We start from the raw sequence: 12,022 nt of genomic DNA on the forward strand, positions 1-12,022 counted from the left end.
CTTCCCACCCCCCTTCCCAAATGACTAGAATGGAACTAGTGGACAGCAGGACCAGGAACCAAGAGTCCGTGCTCTGCCTCCGCCTGACTGTGTGACCTGGAACAAGCCCCAGCTCCTCTCCAAGCCCCGGTCATCCCATCTGTAAAATGGGAACAGGTGTTGAAGACTGTTAGGGGCCCCTTCAGCCCTGACACCTTGCTGCCCTGTGATCCTAGACTCCCCTGGGACAAGAGGCGGGTGGGTCCCGGGTCTCACTCTCAGCAGCTTGTGTCCTCCCAGCCTCCCTCCAGCCCTAGTGGGCTCCAACTCCAAGATGGAAGGTCAACTGCCTGCCCCTCCCCCAGCCCCAGGAGCCATGATTTATCTGGGGAAAAACCTGCTGTGGGGTTCCAACTGCATACCAGAGGACGGGCCTGTAGGATCACGCCTGGGAGGGGCGAGCCCTGGCCTCGCTCGGCTGCAGCCTGAGAAGGGGTGAGGCTGGGCTGGGTTGGGGCTCCCTCAGCCAGAGCTGGATGTAGATGTTCTAGCTGGTTGCTCCTCCAGCAGATGCTGAGCCCCCCCTCAACATGACACAGCAGGGAGGCCTTAGCAGGATCCCTCACCAGCCCCGGGGTGAGGCCCCAGGGGCAGGGACAGATCACACCTTCCCTATTTCACAGTTGAGGGAACTGAGGGAGGGTGAGGCGCCAGTGGCCAGGGCCACTCTCTGCATGCCAGGCCAGGGCTTGGGAACAGACCCGGAGAAATAAAGTCAAACCCAAGTTTCATGATGCCTGATTCACCCCACATTTTTTCTGTCAGGCCCCTGCCTTCACACGCTGAAGTCCTGGCCCACAGCTTGGCTCTAGGAGAATAGACGCAGCTTAATGAGGCGCTTACTAAATGCCAGCCCCACGCCAGGTGCTGAGCAGGCACTTTACCATGCTGTGTAATCCTCCCCACAACTCTGGAAAGTAGGTGTTGTCTCCATTGTGCAGATGAGGAAACTGCGGCTTGGTGGGGCTCAGAGATGGCAAATAACTTGCCTGAGGTCACAGAACTGATATCTGGAGGGACTGGGCCCAGACCCCCAGTCTGCAGGCCCTGAGCACCCCCCCATTCCCTGGAGAAGCAGTGGCACTGTCGCTTCTGAGCCCTACCCCTGCATGGGAGCACCGGAGCCTCACTGCTGGATCCTGTTGACTCAGGACAGTAAAAGCATTTTCTTTTTTTTTTTCTTTTTGAGACAAAGTCTCACTGTGTCACCCAGGCTGGAGTGCAGTGGCACGATCTCTGCTCACTGCAACCTCCACCTCCGGGGTTCAAGCGATTCTCCTGCCTCAGCCTCCTGAGTAGCTGGGATTACAGGCGTGTGCCACCACGTCCAGCTAATTTTTGTATTTTTAATAGAAACAGGGTTTCACCATATTGGTCAGGTGGGTCTTGAACTCCTGACCTTGTGATCCACCCACCTCTGCCTCCCAAAGTGCTGGGATTACAGGCATGAGCCACCATGCCTGGCAGTAAAAGCGTTTTCATGAGGCTCCTTGGCAGCTAAATACTGGGCTCTCTGGAGGAGAGCTGGGACGGGGACTCACAAGAACAGGGTGAGCTCTGTGGCCTGGGGACCAGGAGGAAGGCCACTCATTGCATCCTTTAGCTGGGCAGTGCCAGGACAGCTCCCCACACTGCCAGAGGCCACAGGTGGCCCAGTTGACACCTTGTGGGGGGCACAGCTGGCCCAGGCCCCCACCGCAGGTCAGAGAGTGGGTGGGGAACCATCTGATAAAGTAATTCCAGGTGTTAACTCCTGTGCGCTCCAAAGGCTCCCTTCCCTTAATTAAGAGTTTCGAGGAGAGCCGGGAGCAGCCCTTTGAGGAAGGAGCTCTAAGGAGAGAGTGCCTGCCCGTCTGGGCACTCCAGTGGGACAGGCAGCTGCTCAGCCACTGGGCTGGCCTCCTTCCCACAACCCCAAGAGCCAGGGCCTGCCGTCATGTTCATATCACAGCTGGGGAAACTGAGGCTCAGAGTCGGCTGGGGCCTTCATAAGGTTACACCAAGGGTCTTAGGTGTGGCTGGACCTGGATTGGGTCTCCCTGGTTGGAGAGGGTCTCCCTGCAGCTGAGGGTCCTGGCCCCTGGGCCAGCAGAGGGTGCTAGTCCCACTTAGCCAGTTGCATGCTGCAGGACCCTGGGCCTCAGTTTCTTCACTTGTAAAATGGGGATCAGGCCTTGTCTTGAAGCAGTGACAGACAAGAACATCCAAAAGCACTGAGCTACCCTCTGCCTTGAGAGCAGCTAGGGAGGAAGATGGGGTCCCGCCCTGTGCCCTGGCCCATGTTGGCCCCAGCCTGGCAGGCCTTGGCCTGGGTGGGCTGTCCTAGTCCCCTTTAAGGGTCTGAATGACCCCTGGGCTCGAGTACCTTGCCAGGTTAAATGCCATGTGGGGCGGTGGGAAGACAGGCTTCCGTTATCACTGGGACCCAGGCATGAGCCCCAGCTCTGGTGTTATCTTTAGTGGCTGCTCGGAGATAGTTGCTTGGCCTCTCTTACCTTCTGTTCCTTCCTCCTCAGTGTCATGGTGGTGCTAACAGCTAACACCTGCCTCATAAAGTCATAGTGAGATTTAAATGGGAAAAAGTGGGGTGTGTAAAACACTCTGTGTCTGGCATGGAGCTGGCATCGGTAGATGCCAGATCTCTCCCCTCGCCTCCCCCACATTCACTCCTCACTCCTGTCCTGAGAGCTTCTCTCTGTGAGTAGTCTGGGGTGGAAGTGGTGAGCTCCCTGTCCTGGGAGAAGTTCAAGCAGGGGCTCAGTGGAACTCAGCAGAGAGCATGTGGGCACCAGGTGGCCTAGAAGCCTCAGCCCTGCCCTGGTGTGCTTTGTGACCTTGGGCAAGTCCTTTCCAAGCCAGGCTTTCTGGGGCATTAGGATGCTTGATGGCCCCAGTGTCTGTTGCTCTTGGACCCTGGAGAAGCTGAGGTTTTAAAGGCTTTTGAATCTATAGTTCTGAGATTTTCCTGTTTGAAAATTCTCAGCTGGTGCCATTTGCTGCCCACGTGGGATGGTCTGGTTGGCTGGATCCTGCGCCTGCGAGCCTGGAAGCTCTGAGGATTCTGAAGCTCCTTGCGGCCAGCGGGAAAGGATCTTGCCCTCTTGCCTCATCCACAGGGAACAGCCTTGGTCACGTCATGGCCTTTCCCCAAGCTCTGCCAGCCCCTTGTCTCTGCAGTATTCCTGAGCCATGACGAGGAAGCTGATGTCCGTCTGGGGGAGGTAGGAGACTCAGGGTAGTGCCTTCATGCCACTGGGCTAGGCCGAGCCTCCTGGTCAGAGCGCTCTGGGCATGGTTAGCCTGGGCTTCTTGACCCCAACCCACTGCAGCCATTTGGTGCTCAGAAGGCCTGATCTTCCTTTAATTGGCCTTAATGAGGCTTCAGTCTTAATAGTCAGAGGGTGGGGAAGGTGTTCACAGAGCTGATGAATGTCGAGGGGAATGGGACCTCAGAGTTCATCCAGTTTCACTCCCCATGTTACCAGGAAGAGAAACTGAGGCTTAGAGTGGGAAGTGACCTGCCATGGGCCACCCAGGGAAGGCATGGCAGAGCCAGGGAGGCCCAGGCATTGACCTTCCAGACAGTGCTGAGGGTCAGGTATTTGTTTCAAGAGCTGAGGTGGGCTCTGGGAGGCTGTGGGTGGGTTCAGAGGCTGGAATGGACACAGGGTCCCCCGTTAGGAGAAAAACCTAAGAACAAGAGACCTCTGCCACTAGTTGACAGGGTGGCCCTGGGACAGTGACACCCCCTCTGAAAAATGGGAGTGGCCATCACCACCCCTCCCTGTCTTCAGAAAAGGGACACCTGTATGCGTGCCAGCTGGTTGGCCTAATTATCCTTGCTCTGGCTGGGGTCAGCATTTGTTACCAAGTACACAGACTCCCTTTACCCTGGGAGGCAAGATGAGACTGTTAGCTAAAGTAGTCCTCTCAGTGACAGACTTTCAGAGCCACTATATGGGCAAACTTGTTTGGAGATTGCCAGGAGGTGGCAGGGAGCACCACCCAGGGATCCTAGGAGAACTTCCTAACCCAGCGAACCTTCTTGGGCCTCTTCAGATGGGATCTCACTAATTCTGCCAGCCCGCTGGAGGGGGGGAGGAGGGGAGGAGGCGTGGGACCATGTCATGATAGAAAAACTGAGGTGCTGCAGCCACGTCTGTCCCAACTGTGCTGCTGGAGAGGGGGTTGCAGCTGGAGGAGGGAGTGTGGGTCTGCTGGTAATGAATTCTCTCAGTTTTTTTATATCTGAAAAAATCTTTAGTTTGCCTTTTGTTTTGAAATGTATTTTTGCTGGGTATAAAATTCTAAGTTGATTTTTTTTTTCCATTTAGTACTTTAAAGATATTGCCTGTTGTCTTGTGGCTTGCAGTGATTCTGATGAGAAGTCCACGTACTTTGTTCCTTGACATGCAGTTGTCTTTTCTCCTCTGGTTGTTTTTAAGGCTCTCTTTGTTACTGACTTTAAGTGATTTGTTTATGATGTGTGTTGGTATAGTTTTTTCATGTCTCTTCTGAGACCTGTGGATTTAGTCTTTTTTTTTTTTTTGAGACGGAGTCTCGCTCTGTCACCCAGCCTGGAGTGCAATGGCACGATCTTGGCTCACTGCAAGCTCCACCTCCCGGGTTCACGCCATTCTCCTGCCTCAGCCTCCCGAGTAGCTGGGACTACAGGCGCCCGCCACCACGCCCAGCTAATTTTTTTTTTTTGTATTTTTAGTAGAGACGGGGTTTCACCATGTTAGCCAGGATGGTCTCGATCTCCTGACCTCGTGATCCTCCCGCCTCGGCCTCCCAAAGTGCTGGGATTACAGGCGTGAGCCACCGCGCCTGGCCTTTTTTTTTTTTCAATTGAGACAGAGTCTTACTCTGTTGCCCAGGCTGGAGTGCAGTGGCACAATCTCGGCTCACTGCAAACTCCACCTCCCGGGTTCAAGCAATTCTCCTGCCTCAGCCTCCCAAGTAGTTGGGATTATAGGCACACTCCACCATGCCCTGCTAATTTTTGTATTTTTAGTAGAGACAAGGTTTCGCCATGTTGGCCAGGCTGGTCTCAAACTCCTGACCTCAAGTGATCCACCCGCCTCTGCCTCTCAAAGTGCTGGAATTACAGGGGAGAGCCACTGCACCTCGCCTTGGATTTAGTCTTTAATCAAATGGTAGAAGTGTTTTGGCCATTTTTTTCTTTTTTTTTTTTTTTTGGGTCTCTCGCTGACTCCCAACCCTTGCACCTTCTGAGACTGCAATTACACATATATTGGATGGCTTGAAGTTGACCCACAGTTTGCTGATGCTGTGATCATGTTCTTTCAGTCTTTCTGTGTGTCATTTTGGACAGTTTCTACTTATATGTCTTCAAGTTCACTAATTTTCTCTTCTATAGTGTCTAATCTGTTAATTCCACCTAGTATATTTTTCGTCTTAAATGTTGCATTTTCACCTCTTGAATTTCGATTTGTTGGCTAAAAAAAAAATCTTCCACATCTCTACCTAACTTTTTGAACACATGGAACACAGTTATAACTGTTTTCATGTCTTTGTCTGCCAGTTCTAACATCTGTGTCAGTTTTTGGTTGATTTTGATGGGTTTTTTTTCTCATGTGCATCATGTTTTCCTGCTTCTTTGTGTGTCTGGTAATTTTTAATTGGATACCAGGCATGTTGGATTTTATGTTGTGGGCTGCTTGTAGATTTTGTTTGTTTTGTTTTCTCCTTTAAATATTTTGGAGCCTTGTTCTGGGATGCAGTTAGGTTACTTGGAAACGATTTAATGCTTTTGTGGCTTCCTGTCAAGCTTTATTAGGCAGGACCAGAGCAGACTTCACTCCAGGGTAGGAGTTGCAAATTATGGTCCCCAGGCCAAAGGAAGCCTGTTGCCAGCTTTTATAAACAATAGAACATAGACATTTATTTATATACTTTGTTTGGCTGCTTTTGTGTTATACCAGCAGATTTGAGTAGTTGTGACAGAGAACATGTGGCCCTTAAAGCCTCACATGTCTACACTCTGATTCTTTAGGAAGTTTGCTTATGCCTGGTCTAGGACTTATTTGTCCACTGCTGAGGCAGTATCCTTCCGAAGACCCCTCCTGCAGGCCCTGCGTTAGGAGGGGTTTCTGTTCTGGCTGGGGGCACATACACTATTCCCGGTCCTGCATGAGCACCAGCAATTGTTCCAGCCACCCCTTTCCGGTGGTTCTCTGCTCAGCCTCCCCTTTCCAGTGGTTCCCTGCTAAGCCTCAGTAGTTTCCTCACGTTCGTGTGCTGCTCAGCGATCAGCTGAAGACTCCAGGGGACCCTCTGCAGGTCTCTGGAGTTCACTCTGTGCAGCTCTCTCCCCTGCAGCACTCCGTCCTGCAAATCCTAGCTGCTACACTCAGAGTGAACCCTGTCTCCTCAACTCAGGGAGACCACAAGACTCCACGGGGGCACCCCTCCCTGTGCTGCAGCCTGGAAGTAGTGGGGCGATCCTAGGGCTCAGCTGGTTTGTTCCTCTTCTCTCAGGGATCGCTGTGCTGATTGAAGGCTGTTGTCCATGGCTTCATAGATTTTATACGGGTTTTTTATTGTGAAGGCAGGAGGGTGAATTCCGTCTCTGTTATCCCATCATGGCTATAAGTGGAAGTTGAATCCAAGGTCATGATGGCCACCATCTCAACCTTTAAGACAGTCTGCAGCATTCCTGTGAGCAGCCCTGATGCGTCACTTACAGCCTTCCAGCCGGCCTGGAGGGTAGTGAGACGCTCCTGGCCTGTTCACCCCAGAGGGAGCCGTGAGTCTGGTGGGATGGGACTTGGGTTGGTGGGAGGACGAGGAGGGTCCGTGCAGCTGCCGTTTGTGGATCCCCTGCTAGGGCTTCACCTGCATGAGTTCATTTTAATTTCCAACAACCTTGTGGGTGGGGATTGTTACTATCCCCATGAGGAAATGAAGGTACTTGCCCAAGGTCATGCAGCTTCCCAGGAGGAGCTGAGATCGGAGCCAGCGGGTGTGGAGCCCACACTGCCACTCTCTGGGCATCTGCCATCAGAGCTGGAGAATAATGAACCCCAAGATGAGAGACTCTCTCCACCCCCTGCACTTCTCAGGTGGGAAAGTGAGGCCCAGAGAGGCCTAGGGACTTCTCTGCAGTGTGCACAGTGTCTGTGGCTGCTTCAGGGCTCCAGGCTCTGGGGCAGGCTTGAGGGTATCTGTCCTCCACCTGCCTGGAGCATAGTGAGGAGAGAGAATATGGCTGCCTCTCTCCTCTCTCTGAGCCGCCTCTAGGGATCTCTGAGGCCTAGGAGGGTGAGGTGAGTGTAAGGCTTGTCACGTGCAGGTTGGAAACTGTCCCCTCTTACCCGAGTCTTGGGACTCAGTCCTTGGGAGACTCCGTTGCTGTGCCTGAGAAGAAATACGCAAGTGATACACGCTCAACCCAGACAGGCCAGAGTGATGACGGGGAGGCTGGGGCTGCACTGGAGTTGGGATTTGAAAAAAGGTAGGAGTTGTCCGAGCAGATGCAAAATGGGCAGGTGGCAATGAGAACAACACGTAGGAGACACAGGGGCTTGAGGCAGGACGCATTGGGGAGAGGGATCAGGATGCGTCAGGGAGAGGGGTCAGGACGCGTTGGTCAGGGCCCCGCTGAAGAGGTGCTGCTGCAGTGGCTGGGCCTGCGCACCCGTGGCTTCCCACCATGCTCGGAACCAGGCCAGCCCGTCTTGCCCCACCCCTCCTCCCCAGGCACCTCTGTGGAGACCTGTTCTACCCACTCGCCCTGCGAGGGCACTTCTGCTTCAAGAGTAGTTCTGTGGTCACAGGAAGGCTAGGAAACAGCTGTTGTGGGTGTCAGGAGCCACAGGCTGTTGTTGGCACCTGTGAGGCAGGAGCCCTGTGGGGAGGCAGGGAGAGGGCGGCCACCAGCACTTCCTCTCCCAGACCCGTGGGTGCAATGAGATGTGCTAGCCACCCAGACAGGCCCTGCCGGGCACCAGGCAGGGAACAGGAGTTGGGGTCCCTCGGCAGGGACATCAGAGATGAAGGGCCTTGGACATCTTGTCCACCTTCTCCTTTGACAGATGAAGAAACTGAGACCTGGAACGCAGGTGTGGCCCACCCAAGGCCCAGCCTAGAGCTCGCGCGCGGGTGCTGGGCCCACTCTGCCCGCTCCACCTTTGCTCGGGGGCTGCGGCTGGGGCTGAGGGAGATTGAGGAGGCCCATGCCTGTGCTCCCTGCCTCTGTGACCTAAAGCCCTGTCCCACCCCCAACGCCAGCAGCTGGTGTTACATGGCTTCAGGCCGTGTCTGCTGGGGGGCAGTGGCCACAGGTGGGGTGCTCCTTTGTGTGAGATGCTGTCACCCCTGCACCCCAGCTCAAGCTGCTCCAGTCACTGCCCAGGAGATGGAGGTGCTCCTGGCAGAGCACTGGGGATCCCCATGCAGCACCACCTTGAACCAGTGCCCTCCCCTTTCCCAGCTGCAGTTTCTGCATCTCTCACATGGAGGTGGATGTCCCCCGTCCCAAGGACACAGAGGGAGGTGGGGGATTTGAGACACACGCCGAAGGCAGGGTGGAGAAGGCCGGCGGATCCACTGGGAAGGGAGGGTACATCATGGGAGGAGGTGCTCATCGGGTGGGGTGCTGGAGGGCTCGTGCATATGGACACCCCTGGACAGACATGCAGGAGGCGTTTGGGCACCAGGAGCCCCCAGGGAGAGGCCTGGGCTGGGGCAGGCGCAGGCTCGCTCTTGGCTCACTGGAGCCCAGTGCCCACATCCCTGCTGGTGTCCCCCTCCAGTGCAGCCTGCCTGCCTCCGTCCCCCAGGCATGGCCATCCTCCCACACCCTGCCATCTTGGGCCATCCTCCCACACCCTGGCAGGAGCCAGATGGTTGTCTTGGGCATTGAGCCTCCTGGGTTCTGCAGCTGCATCTTCAAGGCCTCAAGGCCGCCCAGCAGAGGCCTGTCCATCAGTAAGATGCACAGGGACAACAGGGCTCCCTCCTTCACCCGGGAGCTGGGCTGTGTGGCCTGTGCAGATTCCAGGCTGCTGGGCTGGGAGCTGCCCATCGGCTCTGACAATGGGACCTGGGGTGCAGGACACACACGTGCCCGCCCGCCATGCCTGCCCCTGTGCCAGCTGCTCACATGGACATGGCTGTTTTCTGCCTCAGGAGCGAAACAAGCTCAGTGCTGGGACCCAGGCCACCCGCCTCCTGCCCAGTATGGCCCCTGACATACAGCAGGTAGAGCTGGTCTTTGGAGTCAGCCTCCCCTCTCATTTCCACAGCCCTTGCCCTGCCCAGGACCTCTGAGAGGATGTGTGGGCTTGGGGCCGCAGGAAGCATCTGGTACTTTTCTTGACTTGGGCCAGCTCTGCCAATGTGTGAACTAGATACAACCACAGGGGCAAGCCAGGCCCACACCCCCATTTGACAGATGGGGAAACCAAGGGCCCAGGAGGGGCTGTGGTCCCAGGTGCCCTGATTCCTGCAGTCGTTCCCAGACCAAGCCAGTTGGTCTTGTTCTCAGTTGATAAAAGCTCCCCAAGACCTTCCTTAAACCAGGCCCCATCCTGGGCTCAGACAAGGGCTCTGCTCTTGCTGAGCTCACAGTGTCACGAGTGAGCTGGGCCTCCCAACAGAATTAGGCAAGGTAGCGAATGCCTCTGTGCTTCAGTTTCTTTATCTGCAAAACGGGAAAAAGAACCACTGCCTCCCAGTGTGCTTGTGAGGACTGAACAAGGTAACAGTTGTAAAGGCTCCTTATAAACCATCAAGCACATCAAGCAGCTCAAGGGCCCAGGGCTGATGCCCAGTCTCTTGTGCAGAAAGTGCTCTGGGTGGGACAGGGCCCTGGGTTCCAGCCTCAGTCATGGACTGTGATCCCAGCTTTCCTGTCTATAAAATGGGAAAGGGCGTGACAGGACTCAAGGGCCCCCAAGAAACCTTTGTGGCTCCATGGACAGGCCAGGCTATGGGGGTTGCCTGGGGAGCACCAGGCACCCCCTCCCCATCCCCAGCATAAGCTCGCACCTGTTACAAACCCATCTCTGACCACCCTAGGCACTGAGCCCAATGCCTGGGGAGAGCCAGGACTGTGGGGGGATCCATTTTAGAGTGCAGGCTCCAACATATCCAGCCTGACAGCAGATGGTCCCTGGATCAGGCACCCTGCCTGGCTGAGGGCAATGTGGGGAATGGCGCACATGGTGCGGGTCCTGCTGGGGCACGTCCCCCAGCCCAAGCCCAGGGCAAGTCCCCATCTACCATGGTAGGCAGGGCCTGGAGCCCTCCAGGGAGAAGCATGCCTGCTGCGCTCTCATTAGGCTCCTTTCCAGGGTGGCACGTGAGGCTGTTTGCCTGCTCAGAAGTGGCTTAACCAAGGAGATTCTGGGGCTGGAGAGGCTTTGGGTCTGGGAGATCCCAGGCAGGGAGGATCCTGCTACCACCACACACCCCTGCCCAGTGTCTCATCACCCTTGACTGGTGGCTCAATCCAGGGTCATGGTGACCTGCCTGCATTGTGTCTCCTCTGCCCTCTCATCCACCCCTGCTCCAAGCAGTCTCTGGCCTTCCTTGAACATCTCCTGGGTCAGGGAGTGAGCTCCCTCTTAAGATCTCTGTTTAACCTTGGGCAGCCCTGGGGGCAGCAAGTGCTTCCCCATCTGGTGCCAACATCTGCCTCCCCTGGGAGTCGTAGACCCTGCAGCAACCAGCTACTCCCTCGGCCCCAAAACAGCCCTTCAGAAACAGAGAGATAGGGAGCAGTCATCTCCCCAGAGGACAGAGAGAACCCTAGGCCTTGGAGTTCTGGGAGTCCCAGCTGGTCCCATACCTCCGCTCTCTGCTCTGGGGGGACCACTGTCTCCCAGGGTCTCCAAGACTGAACATCCAAAGGAAGGGACTGGAGACCAACCCTGACCTGACTCGGAGGTAGGTCCAGGCCCTGGCCCAACTTGCTTTGCGACATCTAACGAGCCTTACAACCTCATTGAGCCTCAGTTTACCCGGATGCATGCTGGGCTGTCACCACCATGGTGCCTGTGAGAGGCTGCAGGAGTCAGGCTGACAAGACCCCCTGTAAATTGGAACGTGTGGGGTGACTGTGGGAGAAAGGCAGCAAACGGGCATCACCGAGCCCCCGCCCCAGCCCCCGGTCAGGCTCTTTGCAGTTGCTGCGGTATTCAGGTGTGCTCAATTCTCCTGAGAGCTGGAGCATGATATACTGATGAGAAAACTGGGTCCAGGGAAGCCAGGTGTCTTGCTCAGAGTCACGCAGTGAGTTTGAGGCAGGGCAGGTATGGAGCCCTCCCCTCTGCTGGAGTTTGGGCTTTGGTGCCAGGTGAATGATGGGTGTCAGCAGGGGCCTGAGGCCCAGGAGGAGCCCAGATGGGCCTGCAGGGGCCAGCCTGGTGAGCTCACTGTGGGGCGTGCAGACACGTCCCCAGCAGGCTCCAGGCCACCTCCATCACCCTGAATCTCCACATCCCAGCAAGGCTGAGTGCTGCTCTCTGGCAAGTCTGGGTAGTCTGTAGCCTGACTCTGTCCCCAGCTTGCTGTGTGGCCTAGGGCAGGTCCCTGGCCTCTTCTCCAGGTGGTCCTCAGACCTGCAACAGGGACGGTGGTGCCAGGCTCGGAGGGTGGGAGGGGTTGGGCTGCCTGAAAGTGGGACATGTGTCTGCATCAGCAGTGTAGACGGCTGTGCCCAGGCACAGGCCCTGTCCTGACTCTCTCCCCTTGCTGCCCAGGGACAGGGAGGGGACTATGTGTGAGGGAGGCCTGACAGTCACTGAGCCCCACTGGGGCCGGGCCCATACCACCTCATCCTGTCCTTCTGCATGTTCCACATTGCACCTTCACTTACCCAGGCCCCCTGCCCTGTCGGTGATGCTTGGCTGGGCTGGGGGTAGGTAGGTATACCCTGACCACTGGGGCCCCACCCTGAGCCAGGTCCAGCAGGAGGTCACCTGCTATGGGACAGATGTTGTCAGCTGACAGG

General features: G+C 56.0%; 2 protein-coding genes across 5 annotated transcripts in view; one reads left to right on the top strand and one right to left on the bottom strand.

Moving 5' to 3' along the window:
- SLC5A10 (solute carrier family 5 member 10) overlaps positions 1–12,022 on the bottom strand; it is a 71,739-nt gene that overhangs the window by 21,248 nt on the left and 38,469 nt on the right. The window lies entirely within an intron of this gene.
- The window catches only part of FAM83G (family with sequence similarity 83 member G), a 33,300-nt gene that overhangs the window by 3,908 nt on the left and 17,370 nt on the right, over positions 1–12,022 (top strand). The gene's annotated exons all lie outside the window — the stretch shown is intronic.

The sequence above is a fragment of the Hylobates moloch genome, unplaced genomic scaffold, assembly GCF_009828535.3.
Source record: "Hylobates moloch isolate HMO894 unplaced genomic scaffold, HMol_V3 SCAFFOLD_15, whole genome shotgun sequence".
NCBI lineage: Eukaryota > Metazoa > Chordata > Mammalia > Primates > Hylobatidae > Hylobates > Hylobates moloch.